Source organism: Canis aureus, chromosome 9, assembly GCF_053574225.1.
Source record: "Canis aureus isolate CA01 chromosome 9, VMU_Caureus_v.1.0, whole genome shotgun sequence".
NCBI classification, from domain to species: Eukaryota; Metazoa; Chordata; class Mammalia; order Carnivora; family Canidae; genus Canis; species Canis aureus.
In genome coordinates, this window is record NC_135619.1 from 44,123,760 (window position 1) to 44,150,988 (window position 27,229).

The 27,229-nt window shown below is 35.3% G+C and overlaps 1 protein-coding gene and 1 pseudogene across 13 annotated transcripts in view; one reads left to right on the forward strand and one right to left on the reverse strand.

Moving 5' to 3' along the window:
* On the reverse strand, positions 1–26,991 carry LOC144320762 (proteasome subunit alpha type-1 pseudogene; annotated as a pseudogene). Its single transcript, XR_013386390.1, has 3 exons — positions 26,882–26,991; positions 1,921–1,980; positions 1–1,347 (listed from the first exon to the last, which is right to left on the reverse strand). The product of XR_013386390.1 is annotated as a proteasome subunit alpha type-1 pseudogene (transcript).
* GPHN (gephyrin) overlaps positions 1–27,229 on the forward strand; it is a 620,043-nt gene that overhangs the window by 189,096 nt on the left and 403,718 nt on the right. The gene's annotated exons all lie outside the window — the stretch shown is intronic.

Sequence of the window (27,229 nt, forward strand, 5' to 3'; positions counted from 1 at the left end):
TTTTTTTTTTTTTTTGGCAGGTGAAACAATTTTATTTCACAGTAGTCTTTTTTTTTTTTTATTTCACAGTAGTCTTTAAAACCACAAAGACACTATGTTCTTCATATAAAAACATTAGTACTGATAACTATACTTTCTAGAAAATGATTATATAGACCCTCTCAAAGAAAAATGCACACCATTAATATAATGGTTCAGACAAGTTACTTGGGAAAAACACATCTGGACTGATCCTTAAAACATACCAGAAGACCACACTGCATCTTTTGGTTCAAAGTATAGATTACTGTCATCAGTAAGGGCTCCTGCATTCTTACATATTTGATAATACACATATAGACTGGTTTGTGACTTCATGTTCCATTGGTTCATCAGCCTTTTCTGCAGGTTCATCAGCAGGTTGAGCAGGCTGTGCCTTTCTGTGGTCCTTCTTCAAGACCTTCCAGGAACGGAGATACATCATCATCATCATAAATCGGAAACTCCAAGTCTTTACCAACAATTCCAATGGAAACATTGTAGTTAGGTCCTGTTCTACAGGAAGTGTCTCTCATAAGGCACGCAGACTATGTTTAACCAGTTCATTCAAATTGCACTCCATAAACCCAGACATATGTCTCTCCAAGTAAGTATGAGCTGATTGAGAATGGGCTCCAATGGACCTGGCTCTACAGTCAAAATAGTTGGTAGATGGGCAGGTTTGGAAAATGTGAGGGCCATATCATCATAACCAGCAATAAGCAGTCCAACACCATACGGTCTTCGGCCATACCGTTGTGTTGGTATCTGGGTCTAAGATGAGACACAGGAAGAGGTCTGTCAAATACAAATCTGGAGTCCAAGCACTCTGGTGCATAAAATTACATAACAGTCTAGCATCAGCAATAAGTCCCACAGTTGAGATACCAATATAGTTATCAACATGGAGAATTTTCTTCTGATGAGCTTCAAGCTCTGACTGTGCTCTCTTCAATGCAACCAACACTGCATGGGTTTTTAATTTCAGACCAACTGTGGCTGAACCTTGTTTGACAGCTTCCACTGCATATTCAATTTGATGGATCCTGAGGGCTCCAAACAATGACGTCATTGTCATACTGGTTGCGAAACATGGTTCTGGCGTGGGTCCGGCTTCGTTCTCCTGCAGAAGTGCGGCTAGTCCTGTTACATTTTTGTGATAGCTAGAATATATACACAACATTATGTTGTTATGATAGCACATGTTCCATCTTGTACAGCAGTTAAAAATATCTAATGCCATTTTGACAGTCACATTAAAGCAAGTGGTGTTAGCCATCGGATACTCTGTTTTGCTCAGCAAGCAATGAGGTAATTAATAAGGGGCACCTTTATGGAAACAAAAGAAAAATATAAGTTAATGGTTGGAGCACATTACAAACTTAATGTGTGCTTAAAATGTGTGCTTAATGAGTACTTAAAATCTAGTATCTACAAAAGATGGGTTACTGAAACATATTTTCTCTATATAATCACATTTTTATCATAGCTGAATCAAGACTAGTTCATTTGAAAAACAAGTCCAATTTTAATAAACTTGGACTCATTATTTACATCTTGGTGAGTGCCAAGAATAGATATTGATCATATAGATCTTTTTTTTTAAATTTTTTATTTATTCATGATAGTCAGAGAGAGAGAGAGAGAGGCAGAGACACAGTCAGAGGGAGAAGCAGGCTCCATGCACCGGTAGCCCGACGTGGGATTCGATCCCAGGTCTCCAGGATCGCGCCCTGGGCCAAAGGCAGGCGCCAAACCGCTGCGCCACCCAGGGATCCCCATATAGATCTTTTAAAATCTGCTTTGATGGAACTTTTATAAGGAATCTCAATTGAACTTTTAGTAGTCTCTCAAGGCCAGAAGCCAAGCCAAAATAGTTGCCATCAGACATGCCTGTAGTACCTGTAGATTTGGGTGAATTCCTCTTCTGGATGTTCCCCAAATATCCTGAGGTTCCTGCACCTGCCAGGAAGTGACATTCCTTACTTACCTGGTAAGGCTGCTGGGAACTCTGTAAGCAAGGTGTCAGGCCAGCATTTCCAGGGGCTCTACTGCCTACATGCTTCATTAAGTCAGCCTTGATTTCTTAATGCTGTATGGCCATATCTGACTCTATGCATGTCTCTCAAATATGACATTACAGTCAAAGCCTTGGTAAAGTAACCAGTATTTCCAGTGTGGTTTATTACAAGAACCCATTCTTACTGAACTAATGCAGATAACTATGATTGCCATGAAAGTTAGAATATTTACTGAGAATTTCTGGTTTCAGAGGGTTATGATGGAGAGAAAAATTAAATGCTTCAAACTGTTCACAAAGGGATATTTTATCATATTTCTGTAAGTCATGGATATCTTACGAGGAAGTTTCCTTAATCTGGAAGAGAAAACATTAAAGAACCACCAGTGTTTCAAGCAAGTCACAAAAACTATGTTCATCTTCCTCGGTTCATTTAGTTCCATGTTACTAATTCTTGTTCAGTTTGAATACAGCTTTTAATTAGTTCTGGATTTTTACCAATTTTGGTTTTATGATAGAAAGATATTAAAAACCTGTTTTTGTCAAAAGCCCTTTTTATGAATCTCCTTGAAGATGAAACATGTTTTGCAAGAGAATAAGAACAATAACTATAAATGCCAAAAGACTAAAAAATGGACACGGTTAAAGATCTGATAAGAGGTCATAATATAGCTGGCAAGGAAATCCAGTTATTCCTGTGATACATAATACTTCAATAAACAGAATATCAAGTGATTGCCTCAAACCAAAATATATTAAAATTTTATGAATTGCATGTAATTTCTAGAATAGTTATAGTATTTACCCAAATATAACAGAAGACTTATTATTTGTTTAACAGTGCTTCCAGAGTACATACCAAATAAAAAGGCCTTATTACTCGAAAAGACTTTATTTACAATTCAAACTCCAGGGAAGTTTGTTAAAAATGCTGGAAAGTTTAAAGCACATGCCTAAATAGTATTATAGATTATTACAAAATTTAAAACTTATTTATTTAACCCAGTTGGCAATAAGAGTCCAAAGGCAAATATGTAGGGTCATATAGTTGTTAGCAAACTTCGCGCCTTTAATATTGAGAAGTTGTAACTATCTTAAGTAATCAAAGACCTTATAAAGACAAAAACATAGAAACTTTGGTTTTCCAGACAGATAAGAGAGAGAAAAACCTTTGTTTACAGTTTTCTTGTCTAGATGAGACCAACAATCCGAGAAAACTTTGTGTTTTTTTTTCCAAATAGTACTTTATTATTATTATTTTTTACATATTTTTTAATTGGAGTTCGATTTAAAACTTTGTGTTTTTAACAGAAGAGAAGAATTTCAGTCTTATACCAGTTTACTTTTATTTATTTATTTTTTAAAGATTTTATTTATTTATTCATGAGAGACAGAGAGAGAGAGAGGGGCAGAGATACAGAGAGGGAGAAGCTCCATGCAGGGAGCCCGATGTGGGACTCGACCCTGGGTCTCCAGGATCACACCCTGGGCTGAAGGTGGCGCTAAACCGCTGAGCCACCTGGGCTGCCCACCAGTTTACTTTTAAAATGCATTCATTTCAACTTTAGTCCTGACCACATATAAAATTCCTTTCCAGAGATTTCCCTTAATAAACGTTTTATAATGTTTCTACATACGGAATTGCTTTCCTTATTTCTACCAATCTTAATTAGAATTATCAGAAGACTTTTAACTCTTAGAAACCTTCATCTCCAGTGAAAACTAAGTAGTAACCAATTTGAACTGTTACACCAGAATTCTTTAGATGGCAAATTTATGAATACATTTCCTAATTTTAAAACATGTTTTTCTGTAGTATTTCTGTAGTATACAATCTTTTAATAAAGCACAAAGCGTGTTTACCAGCAGACCCAAGTATCTTCAGATTCTCTGCAATAAGAAGCTAAAAGCACAAACCTACATTCAGTAATCAGTGCTTTTAGTATTTTATCTCATTTGGAAAAGTCTTAGATGTCCAATGAACTCAATCCAATTTATCATTGAAGCAAAACTTTAACATTTTAGGTTACCATACTTTGAAAGCTATTTTAATAATTACCATTGAAAACTTTGGGACAGACAAAATTAACCATCATTTTAAGTCACTTTTTTGCTGACAAACTGCAATAGAGATCGTGAGCTTATAACTTTTAGTAAACCTAGGTAGAATAAAAGTTTCATATTTAATGTTGATAATTTTAAAGATATCTTAATCCAACAAACTTAAATTAGTTTAAATACTGAATTATATATATTCCATGTGGGTCTACTTAAAAGTCAGTTTGTTTTCCATTGTCAGTTTTTCCCTGGAGTATTATTGGTGGGGAAATCTCAAGTGGGTGTATAAGTCCAAGGGGGTGCTCTTCACTCCTTGACAGTGAGGAGAGAAGGAGCCACCAGTGCCAGTGGCACTGAGGATGGTATAGGAGCCAGGCTGCAGAAACAAGAGGGGGAGAAGAAGGCAGAAAAGGGGAGGTGCCCAAAGGAAGGCTGGAGGCTGACAAAAATCCAGAGGGCAGGCAAAGAGGACTCCTGGTCCTAAAGCTCATCAACCTGGGCAGATAAAAAGACAGATTTTCTTTCCACCAACAAGCAGAATACAGAAATAGGCAGTCCGAGTCGAGCCAGGGAAGAAGGGTTTCTGAACAGTTACTTGGGGACTATTCCTTAACGCCCCCTTTTTGAGTTAGACTAGCCAGAGATAATTGGCTACAAATATCAATGCCATTAACTGGGGAAATAAATGAAGGACAAGCCTGTATATGCAGCTAGAGTAACCTGTGTGTATTAGGAGGAACAGTGAGAGAGTTAGGATTCCCTTCATCAGGAATGGCCTGTGTTTTCTACAGCAACCTGGGTTTATTTGGAGGAGGCCTGTTTTAGACAATCATCCAATATATCAGCAGGAAGTTTTTTAGATTGGTGAGTGGCCAAAATCCTGCATGAGGCCCTTAGGTCAGGGTTGTGATCTAGAGCCATGAAGGCCTGGACATAAGGGGTATCTGTCCATTTGCTCTGCTTCCTGCAGAAGAGATCTGATAGATCATATTAAAGTTCCATGTCCCATTATTGGGCTGTTTTTCCTCCTCTCCTAAGGAATACTGAGGACATGGAGTGTTACAAAAGATCAGTTTTCTTTTTCCCTTAAATTTTATAATCCAAGTTGTTTCTACTGGGTTAAAAGGCATCCCAAAGGAGAGTCCTTGGGAACATGAAATGAAGCCTAGAGATGGTCTGCTACCACAAAAATCCCCTCCTACTCTCAGGTGGCATCCCATGCAGGATATGTTAGAAGTTCCTTATATCAAAATAACTTGGGGTGTCCCTCGAATGAAATCACTGTAATGATCACCCTGCCTTATAGGAGGGATGTTGGCATCTGTCTTCGCTCCCTCCCCTGCTTTCGCATTGAATCCTAGACTAAAAGTCAGTGCCATTGAATGTACTGAAACACTGTGCTTTGCTTTGCCTAACCTTGCCATTCTGTGAAGAACTCACCATTTTTTAACCCATGGAAAACACTAGAATAGTTTTACAAGAGAAAATTATCCAATTTTTAATTTAAGTTGTTGGTAGAGGACATTGATGTAAAACAGTAAAGATAAAACTCCATCATGCGCAAAGTGACATCCCAACACATGTACTCCTTACAACTGATACCCCTCGGAAGCAGTCCCCAGTTGGATTTTAATTCATTTGGGTACTGGATTCTGCTGGCTTCCAGTGGAGTTCTTGTGGTCAGAAGTGGCTCTTCCAGAGATGCAAAGGGGATCACATTAGACCAATGAGGAGGAAACCTTACAAGGGACTCTAAAGATTGAACAGCAGTCCTAATGACGTAGGTGGCTGGCCCAAGAATGACAACTTTGTATAATCACTGGAATAAAGAGGTGCCTGGGTGGCTTAGTCAGTTAAGTGTCTACCTTCATCTCAGTCCTTGGATCGAGCCCAAGGTTGGGCTCCCTGCTTAGTGGAAAGTCTGCTTTTCCCTCCCCCTCTGTTCCTCCCCTCCACTTGTGCTCATTCTCTCTTGCTCACTCTCTCTCTCAAACAAATAAAATCTTTTGAAGAAAAAAAAAAAAAAGAATAAGGAGAGGGCATCAAGTTTCTGAGTCTTTTTGCCATTCCAGCCAGAGTAATAGCTTCCAGGCAAAAGGCAGGCTATTAATTCCTCCCGATAGAGAAGCCATATACTAGAGGATTGCAGCCTGAGCAATTAACCTGAAAGTTCCAGTAAGACTCCTTGAAAAGCTCCTGAAATGAAAGTTAAGGAAAAGGAAGAACTCACCCAAGTTTGCACTGAGGGTCAGAGTGGAGATGAGAAGACTTGAGGCTCCATTTTGCACACCAAAATGATGTCATCTGATGGTTCCAGGAGTGACAGTCAAGAACAGTCAAGAAATAATTCTTGAGATATTTTTGGTGCCAAAGAGGTGATTATAGTAAAGCATGGGGACAGGCTCTGTGGGTAAGAAGACCTGCACTGATTTTGTGAGGAGCAATTGATTATATACTTTTAAGTTTGGAGGTGTAGAGACAAAGGAAGTTTCCAAAAGGATTTTTATATGGTAAAGAAGACTTGCAAGATCCTGGACACCTAGCTATGGTCAGTCTAAGGTTGTTTGTCCCTCTAGCAAGGCATTAACATTAAGACACTTGGGAGTTCCTGGAGGAATGTCATTCTGTGCCTTTCTCAAGTATTAATCAATGGGCTTTAAGTAATAAGAAAATTTAATTTTATTACATTTCCTTTTGCCTTTGTTCTCCATGTCATTTAGTATGCTTACTTCTCAACTAATTTATATAGGAAGATAATATATAATGCCTCATTGTATCAGATTTTATTTATTCATTCATGAGAGAGACACAGAGAGAGCATGAGCAAGGGAGAGGAGCAGAGGGAGAAGGAAAAGCAGATCCCTTGCTAAGCCCTACGTAGGCTATCCCAAGACCCTGAGATCGTGACCTGAGCGGAAGGCAGACACTTAACCGACTGAGCCACCCAGGCACCCAAAGTATAGAGTATTTTAAAGAGAGGAGTCTCCTTTATGCCAGATATTTCATTTAGCAGAGTGTATTTGAGTCATCAGTATCCAGAGATAAGCTGGATTACAGGTGCACAATTGTGGTTATAAAAAAGAATAGAATTGTTTGGAGAGTAATGAATGTTCAGAGCATTAGGAAAGGAATGGCAAACTTGGAGGAAGGGACTTAAATGACAGAGAGGATAAGTTTTGAGCAGGTAATGCATGTTTACAGTTGTCATTCTAAGGATGATTAACTGACAGTAGCGTAGATGAAATGGAATGGATCCAGAAAAGCATGGAGAGTATTAATTCTGTTGTATATACTTTACATATTACTCACATAAGTCACCATTGCTTCTAAGTTATTCTTATTGCAAAAGTTCATTGATACCTTTGTAGTAAGTTGTTGAAATACTAGGATTGCTTCTATAAATACAAATAAATACCATGTAGATTCTAGTCATCAATCATACAGTAAGTTGCTCCTCTTTGTTTATAAATCTCAGAATGTCTTCATGATTTGGAATCTTAGAAGTCTATTTTCCAAAGCACTTTTTGTGTTATATGAGTTATGTTATAGTGGATCTAATTTTAGTCTGTGCATCATCACCTCTCAGCAGCTGCTCATTAACTAGGTCATAATACATCTTTTTTTACACATATGTGAATATAAAAGTAGCAGTATATGCATAAAAATTTTGGGGTTTTTTGGCAAATTATTTCTCTTTGTATTTTATACTCCCTACATTTTATTTTCTCTCCTTATTTTATACACAGCTTTATATTTTCTGTAGCCAGTTTAATCAGATCTCATCCCTTGCCTACCAGTAGAACATCTGTTAAGGAAATAAATGATTTAGGATGGAGTAGTAATTGGGAAAATAATTGACATAGGAGAGGCAATATAGCATAATAGTTAAAAGCTTGACAACCTGGATTGAAATACTATGTTTTTCATTTAGTAGTGCTTCTTAGCCACTGAGGTTTAGTTTTTGTATATGTAAAATTGGGATAATAATCTTACCTACTACATAGGATTATTTTCAGGCCTAAGTAAGATAATACAAGTATAAGCTCTTAGACTAGATTCTAAGTGGAGAGCATTCAATAGATGCTATCAATCATTACTTTTTATAACTTGAGTTATTTAGATATTCTGGGAAAGCAATATACATTCTTTACTAGAATAGTTCTCAGACTTTTTGAGAAAATTTTATTGTACAATGTTAAGAATTTATTAAATTATATATTCCTAGGTCATAGCTGGGAGATTCTGATTTATTAGACTGGGGTAAAACCCCTAAATTTGCATTTTTAAGAAGCATTCTGGTAATCCTCTTACAGTATATATTTTCAGAAATTTTCCTTGAGTTTCAGAAAATGTTTACAGTTGCACTACTATGGTAAAAATTGATGTATTGGATATTACTGATTGCCATGTAAATTGTACAACTTTATAAAGAAATTTAGCATTTCTATAAAGAGTTATAAAACTATTTTATGATTTGATTCAGTATTTAATTTTAGGGCACCTGGGTGGTGCAGTCAGTTAAGCCTCTCACTCTTGGTTTCAGCTGAGATCATGATCTCAGGGTTGTGAGATGGAGCCCTGTGTCTGGCTCTGCTGAGGGCAGAGTCTTGAGATTTTCTCTCCCTTTCCCTCTACCTCTCTAGCTCATGCTCTTTCTCTGTCTCTTTCTCTCTCAAATAAATGAATACATCTTAAAAAGTAATTTATTTTTGATTATTTATCCTAAAGAAATAATCCAAAAATTTCTACCAGTTTATCTTTTATTTCCAAAATTTTTATATGAAATATGACAATATGTAAATATAGATCACCATCTAAATTACTCATGATTTGTTTAGTGGATCATCACATAACCATTAAAATTTATAATTCTGAATACTGCAGTATCATAGGAAGAAATACGTAAAAAAATGAAAAAAAAAAAAGCACAATTATGCGCATACTACATTTGCAATTCTGTAAAAATGTAAGTAGGCAAGTGAACAATGGACAGAATATGTTCAAATTTAAAATAGGATCAATCAAAAGGGGGGAAGTATACATATGAATCCATTGCCAAATATTTGCACAACATATGGGTTAAAAATTCAATGAATTCTACTTTTTGTCTCAGCCTTCTTTGTATTGTGTAGCAACTCCTAAGATAAAATGAAATGTAAAAGAGAACTTCATAAATTTTATTGTAAACTACTTTCCTGCAAATTCAGAGGTGTTGGGTTCTCTTTAGTCTATTTGTTGAGTAGAGCCCTGATATCAGGGACCCTTCTAACTGTCAAAGATAGGAAAGTGAATTAATTATCAGCACAATTCCAGAATGTTGCAGTAAGGGTTAATAATTGCTTTCTATTTGTCTGCTGGCATGTGAAAAAACTGACAGGCATTAAGTAAGGATATGACATTTTATATATTTACACCCTATGGCTAAGGGTGTATTCGTAGTACAAATACTACAAATTTGGTACTTCCATCCCTTGCTTGGTATTGCTTAGTAGATGAATAATCAATTAATTATATGACAGTTTTTGTGGTAAATGGTAAATCTGAAAACTGTGTATGGCATGATAAAAGAATGGTTTTGTTTTCTGTTAGTCAAGTTGCTTTTGTTTAGCTTCTGTGTGACAGTTTGAATCTTTAGATTTTTCTAGATTATCATTCTAAGAGAAAGTTAATCTACTATGGTTTTACCATCTAGAAAACAACAAAATGCAACTCAAATTAGCTTAAACAATAAAATGAATACATTGGTTTACAAAATTTAACACTTCTCTAGATAGGCTTTAATATAGTTTAATCGAAGTTCCATATGTTTTTTGTTTTGATTGATTAGTTATTGATTGACTTTGTTTACTTTTCATACTTCTCTCAACTCTGCCCTCTTTCAGGCTGACAGAGTGGACAGCAATTTCAAGTTACTGAGATCAAGAAAAAACTTTTTATCTCTGAATTCCCCATGAAAGATCATAAATTCACTCTGATTGTATTGGCTGGCTTAAGTAACATGACTGAAATGATCTCACTTTGGCAAGGGGTTGGAACCAACCAAAAACTGATTGGTTTTGCCTAGTGTATACTTTAGCATTAAAGCTGGAAGACTGAGATCAGAATGCAACCAAGTGAAGACACAGCAAGAAGGTGGTGAGACAATACGAGAAAACTCTCACCAGAACCCAGCTGTGCTGGTACTCTGATCTTAGACTTGGATTCTCCAGAACTGTGAGAAAATCCGTTTCTGTTGTTTCAGCCATCTAATATATGGTATTTTATTATGGCAGTATAAACTAAGACACTTAGTAAGCTTAAATGTTGTACAACTATCAAGCTTAAGGTGTATGTAGTTACTTTCTTAGGTCTTGATTTAATTGGATCTTTAATTCTTATCTTTTCCTCTCATTCTTTGCATTCATTAGAAAACAATATTGTGGTAGTTGAGTCTTGTAAATAATTTTAAGTGTAAAGGACAGATTGTTTTAATTATCCCATTCTTACATATTTTTGTAAATACATTATGTAAATACAGAATATTGAATCCAGTTTTTTTTTTTATGTTAGACTAAAATTTTGCTGTAGGTTTTTTAGGAGAAAATATTTCAATTTTAAATGTTCATCACAGAATCACAGGATGGTCATGTAATTCATACCTGGCACTTAAACAGGTCAGTAAAGTTCTTCTGACAACTTACTATCAAATTTTTTACCTTACATTAACATTTACAGTATATACCATGTTGCTAAACTTGGTTCTTAGTATTGTAATTATTAGTATCATCATCAGCTCTAAATTAGCTATTTCAAATGAAAGACATACAAGTAACAGCTACTGCTAAACCTTTTTAAAATTAGAGAATATAAATTATCAGCACCACAAAGTAAACACTTCTTTGGAAGACAAATCAAATATGCCTTGTAACTGTTAAATTAATAAAAATACGTTATTCTTAAACGTGTACTACAGTGCTTTCTTTTTAGATTTATGCCAGAAAAGTTTGGAATAATTAACACTCCCAGCTCTCGGGAGGTTGTCTGTCAGTAGCAGCATAACAGCAGAAGTAGAAAAATTTTGAAATTCATAAAAGGCAAAACTTAATTAAATTCACAATAAATCCTAATTAGAAGATAATGGTGTTAGAGATTTCTCATGAAGATCTAGTACATTTTTTACTATTAGTGATGAGCGAATCAACCTAGTAATGAATCTTTTTTATGTTATTCTATACCTACTGACACTTGCTGTGCAATCTTTTTCCAAAGATAATACAGAATATCATAATTATTATTGACTGGACAATGAATACTCAAAGTGCTGGTTGATGATATGATTTTATGTTAGTACTAGTTTGCATTTATATAGCATGTTTCCTCTTATGAAGTCAGATAGTTCATAAAAGTTAGTGGTTATTATTAGAAAATATGGATCAGCTACACAGACAGCCTAGAGAAAAATCTAGACTTGCTCACAAATCACTTTAAGCAATTTACTGCTCCATCTGTGAAAAAATATGTACAAATATCTGATTTATGTGTAGAAAGTTGCAATCTCATCTTAAAAACCAAAACAAACAAATGAAAAATACGAAGGTTATGAAAAAAAAAAAAGATTATGTCATCTAATTTATGGTGCTATAAATCTGAAAATAACTGGGGAGCCCCCGTGGTTCAGCAGTTTAGTGCCACCTTCTGCCCAGGGTCTGATCTTGGAGACCCAGGATCGAGTACCATGTCAGGCTCCCGGCTTGGAACCTGCTTCTCCCTCTACCTTGTGTCTCTGCCTCTCTCTCTCTTTCTCTGTGTGTGTGTGTCTCTCCATGAATAAATAAATAAAATATTTATTTATTTATTTATTCATTCATTCATTCATTCATTCATGATAGTCACAGAGAGAGGAGAGAGAGGCAGTCAAAGGCAGGCGCTAAACCGCTGAGCCACCCAGGGATCCCCTAAATAAAATCTTTTTAAAAAAATCTGAAAATAACTATCTGGGGAAGAGGAAGTATACTGAAAAGGGTCATGTTGAAACTTTCTGGGGTGATGGGAATATCATATATTTTGTTGGGGTGCCATTTCACAAGTATGTATAATTGTCAGTACTTATCAAACACAACACCTACAATCTTTGCTTTTATTGTATGTTAAACTCATATGAGATTTTAAGTAGGGATGTAATATGATTTAATTTGCATATAAGATCAATTTAGCAATGGTGAAGAAGATGAAATATATGGAAAATAAAGCTTATGTCTTATGGGCACTGATAGTGGTTTCTCAGAAAGAAAAGTGACTATTTCTTTTGGTATGGAACAAGAGATTCTTACGGGCTTTTAAAAAAAATATACATTGCAATTCTGGTCTGATCTCCCATCAAGATTATAAAAGCAATGAAAACCTTTTGAATTTTTTGCCAGAACATTAATTTATGAAAGCCCACTAGCTAGCAGTCACAATGAATATCATGTACTATATCACTCTTGGTTAAGTTAATTTTAAAAATCCCAACTTTATGTAATATTGATAAGCATATTGATTGCTGCAGCAAGGAAGGATGTATACCAGACGAACTGGGGTGCTGTGATAAGGACTTAATAGGGATTTATCATAGGATTTGGGCTTGTGGCCTAAATGTGATTCCTTTGTTCTCAGTCTCCTCAATGCAGAGTCTGCTGGGCTGCACCTTGGTTTCTTCTCCTTTCCAGGAACTGGAAATTCTCTCAAGGCTTTAAAATCAGGATAATCATAAGTCTAATCTGTTTCCCATCTCTCTAGGATCATTGTCCATCACTGCTTGAGTTTCATTATCTAAATAACCATAGCTTTACATATTTTGCCTGACTTTTTTAGTTGGTTTAGTCAGTAGGGAAAATCCAGTCTTTGTAATTCTGTCTTAGTCAGAAGTAAGAAATTCTGGTATTGTTTTTAAAAGAAAATATTGGGGGAGGATGATGTGTGGGCAGACAAAAAAGTTAGTGTGCCAAGGCTTATTTAGAAGATATGAAAGACCACAAAGCTTAAATGACAAAAGAAAAGTAATAATAAAATAGTCGTAAGTAGTTTTTTAAAAACTAGTTTCAGGAATAGTTTTTGATCTCTGGAAATAGTTGCATTTTAGCTAATTTGTTCTTAATAGCATTGGTTAACATGCACTAAATAATAATTCCAAGGTTCGAGTGTATGAGTTGCTCAATTAATCAATCTTGACTTCGGCTCAGGTCATATCTCAGGATCCTGGGATCAAGCTCCAAGTCGAGCTTCTTGGTCAGCAGGAGTCTGCTTGTCCCTCTCCCTCTGCCCTTTCCCTAGCTTGTGCCTTCTCTCACTCTCTCTCACACAGGTAAATAAAATCTTAAAAAAAAAAAAAAAGAAAAGATTCCAAGTCTTTAGAATATGTATAGGGCTCAACAGATACACCTATCCATTAGGAAGCAGTTCTTAACTTAATAGTGAAATAAATTCTTAAAAAATTTTTGTGGTTTTTAAAAAGTAGCTAAAAGTAAGCTACAGAACTGTAGTTCTTTTGACTTGGGAATGCCGTGAAAAATTACTGAGACACTAAAGGCACTTTGAAATGAGAAAGTTTGGGATTCTCTCATGTAGCCAATATTGGATTTTTTTTTAATTGCTTCAAGTATGATTTTAATCATTTTTGATGACCTTTTCCTGGAGATCTTGTCTTAGTCACTCTAATTAACATTTCTTTTTGTAACTGGTGTATAGAGTACAATGGAAGAATAGAGAATGAGAGGTAATATTTTCTGGGCGCTTACTAGGTTATAAGCATTATTTTTAAATCTCATTTAATACATGCATAATAATACAGCAGTCCTGAGTTGAGTGATCTTCCCATTTAAGAGACAAGGAACCAAAGGTCAAATAAACTAAGTATTTTGCTCAATGCTATACATCTCAGTGGGTGAAACTAGCATTTAAATCCAGTTCCAGAGCTCGCATAGTTTTCATTATAAAAGACAAGTGATTTCCTATTTATGGGAACCCTATACTGAAGGCTCCTTGAAGTGATATTTAAGGTATTATTTTCAACTTATGGAATGCAAATGGATGGAGGATCAAAGAAATAATGATCACTATGTTGTAGATTTGGGGATTAGAAGTAAACACTAATGTTTACATTTTTATCTTAATTCTTAGTCCCTATTATACATGCTGGCTTTTTTTTTTTTTTTTTGCACCATTTGATGAATTATTAGATTTGTTAGTGTATTTGGTAACCTTATTTTCATAGTAGACAATCAGTGAAGATTGCCTTAGTGTACACATAGTTAAGTTTGGGCATCTACAATTTAATAGTCCATGGAAGTCCTGTACTACAGAGTTAGCTTTTCATTGTGAATTTTTTGTTTTGAATATGTTCCTGCCTTTATGCTTCCAGAGCATAAAAACATTTCAGGATCCCATAAAAGACCTTTTACTGTTTGTTCTTTATTATCCCTTCTGGGACTTTTATAGTATTCAGAATTAGCTCAACTGTTCTCCATATCTCTTTGCCTTTCTTTTGAATTTTTAACTCTTTTTGCTGCATTCTGTGTCATTTCTTAAGACCTGTTTTCCATTTTATAGATTATTTTTTCAACTATGTCTGATTTCCTTCCTTCTCCTTCATTTTTTGCCCAATCCTAAAATATTTTTACATGTTTTATTCATGGGTATCCTGGATGGTTATTTTAAAATCTGCCCTGCTTTCTTTCTTTCTTTTTTAAATCTAGTAAAATATATTAATTTATCTATTTAGATTTTTTTTGTGTTTTAAATTCTCATTAGTTGACATATAGCTCAATATTTGTTTCAGGAGTAGAATTCAGTGGTTCATTATTTACATATAACACCCAGTGCTCATCACAAGTGCTCTCCTTAATACCTATCTATCCCTCCCCCTAGCCACTTCCCTTCCATCAACCCTCTTTGTTCTGTATAGTTAAGAGTCTCTCATGATTTGTTTCCCTTTCTCTCTCTTTCCCCCATTCTGAATGTTCATCCATTTTAAATTCCACATACGAATAAAATCATATAGTAATTGTCTTTCTCTGAGTGACTTATTTTGCTTAGCTAATATACTGTAACTCCATCTACATCATTGCATTGGCAAGATTTCTTTTTTTTTTAATGGCCGAGTACTATTCAGTTATATCTATATCTATATCTATATCTATCTATATCTATATCTATATATATACCATATCTTCTTTATCCTTTAATCAGTTGATGGGAATTTGGGTTCTTTCTGTAGTTCGACTATTGTTTATAATTATGCTATAAACATGGGGGTGCATGTACTCCCTTGAATGTGTATTCCTGTATCCTTTGGGTACATACCTAGTAGTGCAATTGCTGGATCATGGGGGAGTTTGAGTTTTAGTTTTTTGAGGAATCCCCATATTATTCTCTAGAGTGGCTGTACCAGTTTGCATTCCCACCAACAGTGTAAGAGTATTGTCCTTTCTCTGCATCCTCACCGACACTTGCTGTTTCTTGTACTGTTTATTTTAACCATTCTGACCCATGTGAGGTGGTGATATTGACCTTTTCATGTACCTGTTAGCCATCAGGATGTCTCTTTGGAAAAATGTCTATTTGTGTCTTCTGCCTATTTCTTTACTGGGTTATTTGTTTTTAGGGTGTTGAGTTTCATAAGTTCTTTATAGATTTTGGATACTAACCTTTTATCAGATATGTCACGTGCAGATATCTTCTCTCATTTCATAGGCTGCCTTTTTAGTTTTGTTGATTGTTTCCTTCACTGTTCAAAGCAAAGAAGTCTTAATGAAGTCCAGTAGTTCATTTTTGCTTTTGTTTCTCTTGCCCCTGGTGATGTGTCTAGTAAGAAATTGCTGTGGCCAAAGTCCTGTCTTGCATCTAGGTATTTCATCCATTTTGAATTTATTTTTGTGTATGGTGTAAGAAAATGGTCCAGTTTCATTCTGCATGTGGCTGTCCAGTTTTCCCAATATCATTTGTTGAAGAGACTATCTTTTATCCACTGGTTACTCTTTACTGCTTTGTCAAAAATTAATTGCCCATATAGTTGTGGGTCTAATTTCCAGGTTTCTTATTCTGTTCCATTGATCGTGTTTGTTTTTGTGCCAGTATCATTCTGTCTTGATATCTACAGGTTTGTGATACAGTTTGAAGACCAAAATCATGATGCTTCCAGCTTTTCTTTTTCAGGATTGCTTTGGCTATTCAGGATCTTTTGTGGTTCTATATAAATTTTATGATTATTTGTTCTAACTCTGTGAAAGATGGTTTTTGAAAGGGATTGCATTGAATGTGTAAATTGCTCTGGGTAGTATAGACATTTTAACAGTGTTCTTCCAAACAATGAGCATGGAATGCTTTTTCATTTCTTTTTGTCCTCTTTAATTTATTTCATGAGTGTTCTATGGTTTTCAGAGTATAGATCTTTTACCCCTTTGGTTAGGTTTATTCCTAGGTACCTTACGGTTTTTGATGCAATTGCCATTTAAATGGTATCTAGGGATCCCTGGGTGGTGCAGCGGTTTAGCGCCTGCCTTTGGCCCAGGGCGCGATCCTGGAGACTCGGGATCGAATCCCACATCGGGCTCCCGGTGCACGGAGCCTGCTTCTCCCTCTGCCTGTGTCTCTGCCTCTCTCTCTCTCTCTCTCTCTCTGTGTGTGACTATCATGAATAAAAATAAAATAAAATAAAATAAAATAAATGGTATCTATTCCTTGATTTCTGCTTCTGTTGTTTCACTATTAGTGTATAGGAATGCAACAGATTTTCTCTTCATAGATATATATCCTGTAACTTTACTGAATTCATGTTCTAGTTCTAGCACTTCTTAGATTCTTTCAGGTTTTTTACATAGAATATCATGTTGTCTGCATATAGTGAAAGTTAGTAGTTCTTCCTTGCTGACACAGATGCCTTTTATTTCTTTTTGTTGTCTGATTGCTAGGGCCAAAACTTCCAGTACTATGTCAAATAGTAATGGTAAGAGTGGACATTCTTGGCTTGTTCCTGACTGTAGAGGGAAAGCTCTCAGTTTTTCCCGATTGAGAATGATATTAGCTGTGGGTCTTTTGTATATAGCTTTTATGATGTTGAGGTATGTTCATTCCATACCTGCTTTGTTGAAGGTTTTTATCAAGAATAAATGTTGTATTTTGTCATATGCTTTTTCTGCATCTATTAAGAGGATCATATATAGTTCTTATCACGTTGATTGATTTGCAAATATTGAATTACTACCCCTGTGCCCCAGGAATAAATCCCACTTGATCTTGGTAATAATTCTTTTTTTAATGTATTGTTGGATTTGATTTGCAAGTATCTTGTTTAGAATTTTGGCATCCCATACTCATCAGGGATATTGGCATGTAATTCTCTTTTTTAGTGGGATCTTTGGTTTTAGAATCAAGGTAATGATGACCTTGTAGAAGGAGTTTGAGAGTTTTCTATTTCTATTTTTTTGCAACAATTTGAGAATAATAGGTATTAACTCTTCTTAAATGTTTGGTAGAATTCCCCTGGGAAGCCTTGTGATCCTGGACTTTTTTTTGTTGGGAGATTTTTTTTTTTTAAGATTTTATTTATTCATGACAGACTCACAGAGAGAGAGAGGCAGAGACACAGGCAGAGGAGGAAGCAGGCTAAGCAGGCTCCATGCAGGAAGCCCGACGTGGGACTCGATCCAGAGTCTCCAGGATCACACCCAGGTTGAAGGCAAAGGCGGTGCTAAACCGCTGGGCCACTGGGGCTGCCCTGTTGGGAGATTTTTCATTACTGATTTGGATGTTTTGTTAGCCGTGGTCTGTTTAAACTCTATTTCTTCCTGTTTCATCTTTAGTAGTTTGTATGTTTCTAGGAATTTGCCCATTTCTTCCTGATTGCCCAGTTTATTGACATATAATATTTCATAATATTCTCTTATAATTGTTTGTATTTCTGTGGTGTTGGCTGTGATCTCTCCTCTTTTATTCTTGATTTTATTTATTTAAGGTCCTTTCTGTTTTCTTTTTGATTAGTCTAGCTATAGGTTTATCAGTTTTGTTAATTCTTTCAAAGAACCAGCTCTTAGTTTCGTTGATCTGTTCTACAGGTTTTTTAAATTTCAGTACTGTTTATTTAAGCTCTAATTTTTATTACTTCCCTTCTTCTGCTGGCCTTAGGCTTTATTTGCTGTTCTTTTTCTTGCTCCTTTAGGTACCTAGACAGCTTTGTTATATTTAGTACTTTCTCTAGGCCTATTATTAGCTAATAATTCTAATACTTATTGTATTTTCAGGTCAGATTCTGTAGTTTGATTTTTCTACATATACTTCTTTTGGTAGTTTTTTGTTTTGGTGACTTTTGAATATGTGGAATTCATTCATTTGCGAGAAATGTGATTCGCCAATGCATGTGGAGGTAGTACCAATTTGGAACCACCAGATTTTTGAGTGGTATGAATTTAGGCCATAAACCTGCATTAGTCTTGGTTTGTAGTTATTAATTCTCAGTTGAGTCTTTTTTTCTCTTTTTATATCTTTCTATTCTACACTGATCTCAGGCAGACAGACCTGCAGTTCTATGATCTCTCTGTTTGGCTTTTTCTTTGTTTTTTATAGTTTACGATTTGGGAATTCTTGTATGTAGAATTTAAATAATATGACTTTGCATCCAGATTGAATTCTAAATTCTGAGCCTTTAAAAATGGGACTCTTGAGGTGCCTGGATGGCCCAGTCAGTTAAGCATCTACTTTCTACTCAGGTCATGATTCCAGGGTCCTGGGATTGAGCCCTGAGTCAGGCTCCCTGCTTAGAAGGAAGTCTTCTTCCTCTTCCTCTGCTGCTCCCCCTGCTTGTGCTCTCTTGCTCTTTCTCTCGAATAAATATATAAAATCTTAAAAAGAAAATGGGACAATTAATGCCCAAACTGTAGGCCACACACACGGCAGCAGGTGCCTTTAGGGTTCAGCAAATACTAACCACAGAATGTTTAACTGTCTGGATTGCTGCCTCTATTTTTCTTGTATTCTTTTACAAATTCATTAGTTTCCAGCTATCCTAGCCATATGTTTGAATAAATTTTTAAAAACGTGTATTTTATTTACTAAATAAATTTATTTAGAGGGGCGTTTACTAAATATCTTGATCTGTCCTTGTACAAAAAAGACAACTCATTAGATTTTCTAGAATCTTTGCTCATGGGAGTCAGAAACTTTAGTTACAAACTTTAGAACTCTTTTATGTGGATTTGTTGTTACTTTATGAAGAAGTGGAATTGAAACTCTGCCCTGGCTATACCCAAGTAATTCCTGATTTTCCAAAGAGCATTTAAAATGGTGAAATTTGTCTGAAATGGTATACTGACATGATAGTGGTGATAGGAAACCAATTGTTAGCTATTTTATATTCATTTTTGAATTTTATCCCAAAACAGTAATATAAAATTCAAGTTAGAAATTGCAGCACTGTTAATTTGAAACACTTTCTCTTTTATTTTAAACTGTTAAAATTAAACAGATTTTCTTCCTACCCCAAAATAGTTACATAAGAACAGTCTGTTGTCACAGAAATCATTCTATTATAGTTATTCTATTATAAAGAGTATAGTTTCTATTTAAAGTGCTAAGCTACAAATATTTAGCCTTTTGAGCCATCTGCTCTGCTAAATACCCATAAGTATTTTAGACTAAAATCTGAAAAATGGAATACTTGAAAACCTTTGCTTTGTTGGCTCTTGAATTTTGTACTGCATGTCTTACTTTGAGTAGAAAAAGATTGATATAGAAAGTTTACTTGTAAAACATAACACTGTCCTCACTAATAAAAAAGAAAAAACGGAACAGTTTTAAACCCTCTTATAGAAAGAACCCTCTATATCTGGATGAATTATTTTATTAAAAATAATTCTTAATGTAACTAAAAAAACATAAATAAAAACTCCACTTAATATATTTATTACCACAATAAATATATTTGACCTCTAATATTTAGAGTTAGATAGATTTATGTTTAAAATCATTATCTTGATTAAATATTAATTTTCTGATATAAACATTGAGGAAAGTTTGCTCCCTACATTCTCTAAATGAAATCATTAAAAAATTTTTTTTAATTTTTAAAAAATATTTATTTATTTTGACAGAGAGTACAAGCAAGGGGAATGGCCCACAGAGGGAGAGGGAGAAGCAGGCTCCCTACTCAGCATGTGATTGATGCTTGACTCCATCCCAGGACCCTGGGATCATGACCTGAGCCAAAGGCAGACAGTTAACTAACTGAGCCACCCAGGTGCCCTAATGAAATTATTTTAATACCATCTTTGTAACTCTAGGAAATTAATTGTCTTCAATTAGCCAATTTTGTGAGTACATACATGTTTTATTAAATACTTATTTTATATTTCCTTTTTGGATGGCATTCTATTAAACTGTTAAACAGGGCAGCCTTGGTGGTTCAGCGGTTTAGTGCTGCCTTCAGCCCAGGGTGTGGTCCTGGAGACCTGGGATTGAGTCCCACATCGGGCTCCCTGCATGGAGCCTGCTTCTCCCTCTGCTTGTGTCTCTGCCTCTCTCTCTCTCTCTCTCCCTCTCTCTCTCTCTGTGTGTGTGTGTTTCTCATGAATAAATAAATAAAATCTTAAAAAAAAAAAAACTGTTAAAAATGTAGAGAGAGCCTAGTGACCGTTCTACTCCCTCCACCTATTGCTCACACAAACACACTTACTCATTCCCATTCCCAGAGGATTAGAACCTGGGAAGAAGGAAGCAGTAGACCTGGACAAAACAGAGGTTGAAGAAAACTCCTGAGAATTAACTATACACTGATTTTAGAATTAATTTATAATTTGAATTAAAATATGACTTATACAAAAAAACCTTAAATGTGTGGATTTTTTGAAAGTGGAACATGACTAAAAGTGCTTCTGAGCACCTGACAGAAAAATGTAAATTCTCCGATGAATGTACTAAATACCACAAATTATTTCCCAGTGAATAAGAAAAGGCACAAGGAAATGAAGTAGTACCATGAATGAGAATTAGCAGAAACACTCAATAGTTTGCGCAGTTTATCTTGAAGGGCACTGTATTGTGCATTGTTTCATTTGGACAAGATTGAATATATGCCCTTGAGTCTCTATAATACTTATTGTAGAAATTTAGTGTGTGTTATACTTTTTATTGTTCCAATTCATTTTTGAAAGCAGTGGTAACAAGATACAACAGTCATGGCCTGAGGATGGAGAAATACGTGATAGTGTCCAAAGCCATGCTGTTCCCCTAAAACACAGTTATTTTTCCTGCTCTTTTTGGAGTTGATTTTATTTCCATGTATTTTCTAAGCTTGATTATCTGGCCTTTGTTTTTCTAAGCTTCTATTTTTTTAGTTTATTCCCTTTTTGGCTTAATAAAGCTGGAATTAGTTTGTGTTTACAGTGAACTATTCTAATTGATAAAGGGACCCTATGCATTGCTTCAATTGTTTGCTTCTTGTGAGCACACACCAGGAGAACTTGTCTCTGTCTCTTGATCTGTGTGGGGTTATGAACAAGGTCCCCCTAAGTAGAGAAGGTATTTTTTATTTTTGTTTTTGTTTATTTTAATGTTCTAGTTTATACTTCTGGTTGATTTTTAATCTCTATTTCCCTTCAAAGTTTTAGTGAGCCCACTATCAATTTAAACCTGGACAGTGTTCTATTTCCTAATCAAACACTTAGAAAGACAAAATTCATTGCTTTTCAAGATAACATATTCCATTTTTTTTTTAAAGGGCTCTAATGTATTCAGTAACATCTCTTATATTGAGCCCAAATTTGTCTCATTGCTGGTTCTAATTACCTTCACTAGGGCATCCAGGAGAGGTTATTCACCCTTCTGTGTGAAAGCTCTTTAATTAAAAATAGATAACAAAGTCTTGACTCTTTTTTCTTCTTGTATTTTCTTGTATTACCTTGTCTTGTCAAAAGTGAAAAATTTAGAATTTAATGTTTGCTAAGTCAATAAATTGTTATTAGTTAAGAATAAACTTAACCATATTGTTACTATAAATAAAACAGTTATATTTTATTTTTACCCTTGGAATTCTGCCTGTTATTTACACTATTTTCCTCCTTTCTTCCAAAAGGTTCTAAGCTTTCTTCTTGTTCATCTTTCAGTCATGTCAATTAAAACATAATTTACAATTTTAATTGGAACAATGATACATAATGGGTTGATGGTATTAGAACAACTATATCTGTTTTGTAGCCTTCTGTGTGTAACTTGATTGTAAAGTTGCTTTGAGTAAAGTAAGAATCTAAAGAAGGCCTGCTCTGAGCTATATACTACACAATGTTTACTTTTATTATTTCTACTTTCTTTTTGGTATCTATTCTCTCCTATCCTCACTGCCTTCATGATCTCTCCCTATTTTAATAAAAAACTTTTCTCAGACAAAGAAATCAATTAGTTCATTAAAAATTTAAGTGACTCGTGATATGAAACATGTTTTTCTATCTGTAGATTAAACAAGAAATGAAGTCCTTCTGTTTTGTGTGTGTGTGTGTGTGTGTGCATGGACATACACAAGCTTGTAAGATCTTCCTAGTAGCCATTAAATCACACTATGCATGCAACTATCTACTTTTAAATTTAGTGCTTAAGCAATTATCTAATATACTTTGTAATTTTTTTTATACCTTGAAAGAATGTTCATAAATTTTCTTATAAGGAAATATGGACTAATGCCAGACATATAGTCAGTTCTTATATATTGATTGACTAAAATTTCAGAATACTAAGAATAGAAATTATAGTTGACAGAATATTTTAAAATGCTGTTTTAGACAAATTCACAAAAACTCTGGCCCTCTAGATTAGACTCTGTAGATTGGTTCCGTCTAGAAAAGCAATCACATATTTGAGCTGTGTCTTAGTTGCAGTTCTGGCTGGAGATTTAATATAGCAGTGAACAATTTTTTAAAAAGACTTCCTTAGGAGAGATTTTGATACCAAGTCATATTTGACATTTGCATAAAATCTTCTTAGGTAAAGGAGCTTCATCCCTGTAACTGTTCAAAAGCCTTAGGTCAAATGTCTGTTCCTGTCTTCTGCCCATTTTTTGACTGGATTTTTTTTTGGTGTTGAATTTGGTAAGTTCTTTATAGATAATTTCGGATACTAGCCCTTTATCTGATATATCATCTGTAAATATCTTCTGCTATTCCATAGGTTGCCTTTAGTTGTGTTGATTATTTCTTTGATGTGCAAAAGCTTTTTCCTGATGAAGTCCCAATAGTTCATTTTTGCTTTTGTTTCCCTTGCCTGTGGAGACATGTCTAGCAAGAAGTTGTTGTAGCCAAGATTAGAGAAGTTGCTGCCTGGTTTTCTTTTTCAACATTCCTTTGGCTGTTTGGATTTTTTTCTATTTGGCTATTTGGGGTCTATACAAATTTTGGAATTATTTGCTCCAGCTCTGTGAAAAATGCTGGTGTTATTCTATAGAGAGTGCATTGAATGTGTAGATTGCTTTGGTTAATACAGACATTTTAACAATATTCATTCTTCCAATCCATGAGCATGGAATATTTTCCATTTCTTTGCATCTTCCTCAATTTCTTTCATCAGTGTTTTACATAAAGTTTCAATGTACAGGTCTTTCACCTCTTTGGTTAGTTTATTCCTAGATATCTTTTTGTCTTAGAGCAATTGTAAATGAAATTGATTCCTTCATTTCTCTTTGTACTGCTGCATTATTGGTGTATAGAAATGCACCAGATTTCTGTATGTTGATTTTGTATCTTGTGACTTTAGTAAATTCATTTATCAATTCTAACAGTTTTTTGGTGGATTCTTTTGGGTTTTCTATATATACTATCATGTCATCTGCACATAGTGATGGTTTGTCTTCTTCCTTGCTAGTTTGGAGCTTTTTACTTCTTTTTGTTGTCTGCTGTGGCTAGGACCTCTACTACTATGTTAATAACGACACTAACAGTGGACTTTATCTTTAGTTTTTGACATTTTAATTATAATGTGTCTTGGTGTGGATCTCTTTCACTTCATTCTATTTGGAACTCTCTGTGCTTCCTGGATCTAGTTGTCTCATTCCTTTGTCAGGCTAGGGAACTTTTCAACAATTATTTTTTTTGGTTAAGAGTTTTGTGCCTTTCATCATCTATTTTTGAACGTCTGTAGTTATTTTTCAGTTCAGTTATTTTATTCTTTTGTTCTGTGACTTCTATTTGGTATTTTCCTATGTTTCCTATCTCTTTGTTGCTGTTTTCACTGTGTTCATTCATTTTTCTCCCAAGCTCACTTAAAGTCTTTATGACTATTACTTTGAATATCATGTAAGTTACTTATCTCTGATTCATGAAGATTTACTTTTCAGGAAGTGGTTAATCTTGTTCTTTCAGTTGGAAATATTCCTTTTTCCTCATTTTGATTTTCATTTTGCACTAATTTCTATGTATTAGGCAAAATAGCTATTTTTCTCAGTTTTGAAGGAGTCTCCTTGTGTAAGTGATGAACTTTATAGTTCAACCTTGCCCTAGTTCTTGTTGTGTCTTGAACCTTTGTGATTGTGTAAGCTGTCTGATTTATTCTTGATGGGTCCTAGGTTTTGAGATTGTGCCAAGTCCTGTCAGTATTCCAAAGGGAAGGATCTCAGTCAGTCCCGGTTCAGGCTGATTTGAAGGCAGTAGCTTTTAAAGAAGGAAATATCTGTAGTCATGTGAGACTGCACTCATAACCCCTACTGGTTTCTAGACAAGGTGATTTGGAGTTGTCCTCTTGATGACAGTCCCAAAAAAATTGGGCTCAGGATAAGTGTGTAGATTTTTTGGGGGGAGATGTGGTAAGCTATAATGATGCCATGGGAGAGTACAAAATTTGACATCCAGCCTATGTTCCCTGAGAACTCCTCTAGAACCTCTAGATGTGTCATAAGCCTGAAGCCACCCCTCAGGCTAAAGCTGTAGAATAATTAGGCCTTTTTCACAGAAAGGCTGAGGATGCTGCCTTTGATATGGCTTCGGATTGGTAGCCTACCAAAAACTGTCTTTCCAATTATTTCATTTCTCTGGGGCCCAGCAGCACAGACCTCCAGGGCCATCATAGCCAAATGTGTTCAAGAGGCATCTCCTATGTGGACTGAACACTGCCACTAGTTTCAGTGGGGCTGCAGGAGAACATGGGTGTGAGGCAAGCCTGATTGTAGTAGCAAGGTAGAGCAAGAGTAAAAATGGCACCCACCAGCATCAGTGCTTAGCAAGGCAGAGTAAGCATCCGAAAATGGCACTTGTCAATGCCGTCTTCCTCAGAGGAAGTCCTACTAGACTCCTGTATCTTCTGCAGATGTTTGAGGATTTATTTTTGAATCTCCTTCGCATATGATCTAGGTGCTTTTCAGACTGCTGCTTTTGTGTTGGGTCCAAAGGTGAGTGAGTCTGTGCATAAATCCTTCAAGAATGGACTTTACATTCTCCACAGTCTTTCAGGTCTTCTGGGTATAAGCCTTGTTGGTTTTTAGAGGCGAATGTTTTGGGGGCTCATCTCTGGAGTAGACCCTGAGGATTGGAGTTCCTAATGTGGGATACAAATCTATTTTTAATGAGGGTGGAATTCTGTAGTGTTGAGATCTCTCCTAATTGTGGGTCACTGCTTGTGATTGGGAGGGTATGAGGGGGGCAAGACCATATCTCTGCCCCTGTTAAGGATCTCAGTTTGGCCTTTTATCCTAGATTGTGGAGGAGATCTTCAGCTAGTTTTTAGGACATTTTGGGAGAGAATTGATCTATATGTAACTATACATTTGATGTGTCTAGTGGAAGGAAATAAATTCAGGATTTTCCTAACACTGACATCTTGAAACCACTGTCTGAAACAGGTCTTTATTCCATCCCACTGTAACCAGAATCACTAATTAAATTTTTAAACAATATTGAGGATGTGATTGTTCAACCATCAGTAAATAACTATTCTAAAGTATGGAAAATGCACATTTAAATATAAAGGAGTATTTTGGTCATTGTTATTTGTACCTTTGGCATGAAATAAGGTTTATGGGAGGTTTAATTAGAACATCATAAGAAATTGATACCAAATGAAATATAATTCATTAATGTATTCATTCTACAAATATTTAATGGGTACTCACTCTTGGCCTGGGACTAGAGATATGATAATAAATAAGGCAGGGCTTCTTCTCGAGAAAGGGATGACATATATGAGACATGCATATACAGTACATTATAAAAAATACTATGCTCAGATGTACAAAGGGAGCCCATACTTGGTTTCTTTTCATATTTTTAATTTATTCTTTAAAGATAGAACTTTTAAGAATTTGAGACTATTAATAGTAAGTGTACATTAATGCATTTATATATGAAGTTTCTAAAGGTTTTGTAGCCAGACATTCTTTCTAGGCTCTGGAGTAAGGAAAAAATCATTCCTAATCATAAAAACTTTATATGGAAAGGCTAGAAAATCATGATAATAAAATGAATGAAATAAGATAAATGCCAAAATTTAAAGAATACAAGATATAATTCATTCATATTTAATTAACTTAACCAATTCACTATCTTAACCTTTCTTCTCAATTCCTTCTGTAAAACATACTGATATGTGTCCATAATTCAGTAAGTAGATCCTTGAACAACATATGAGTTAGGAGCATCGACCCCAATTTACTAATAGCCTGCTGTTGACCAGAAGCCTTAATGATAACATACATAGTTAACACATATTTTATATGTTATATGTGTTATATATACTGTATTCTTGCCACAAAGTAAGGTACAAAAAAATTATTATTGAGAAAATCATAATAAAGGAAGCCCATACTGCTATGTCGGACCCTACCCATCACCAGCCTGGCCAGTATCACGTGCACATCCTGGGAAGTCTGGCACTATGCTCATTTCATGCATGAGTTGTCAGCCAGGAACATAAAGGGCAACATAATGAACCTGAACAAGCACTGGGGCTTCATGTATATCATCACCAGTGTGGCCTCACAATGAGGTAGCATGATGTAAACTATACTCAGCTGGTTGACCTGCATGCCCAGTATTCTAAGTCATATTTACAGATCCTGGCCTTCCTTGCAAGTTCAGGGGGGCAAAAACCAGAGAGTACTGCAGAGACCATGAATTTGCTGCTGGGTATAACATCAGACTTTGATATGTGCAT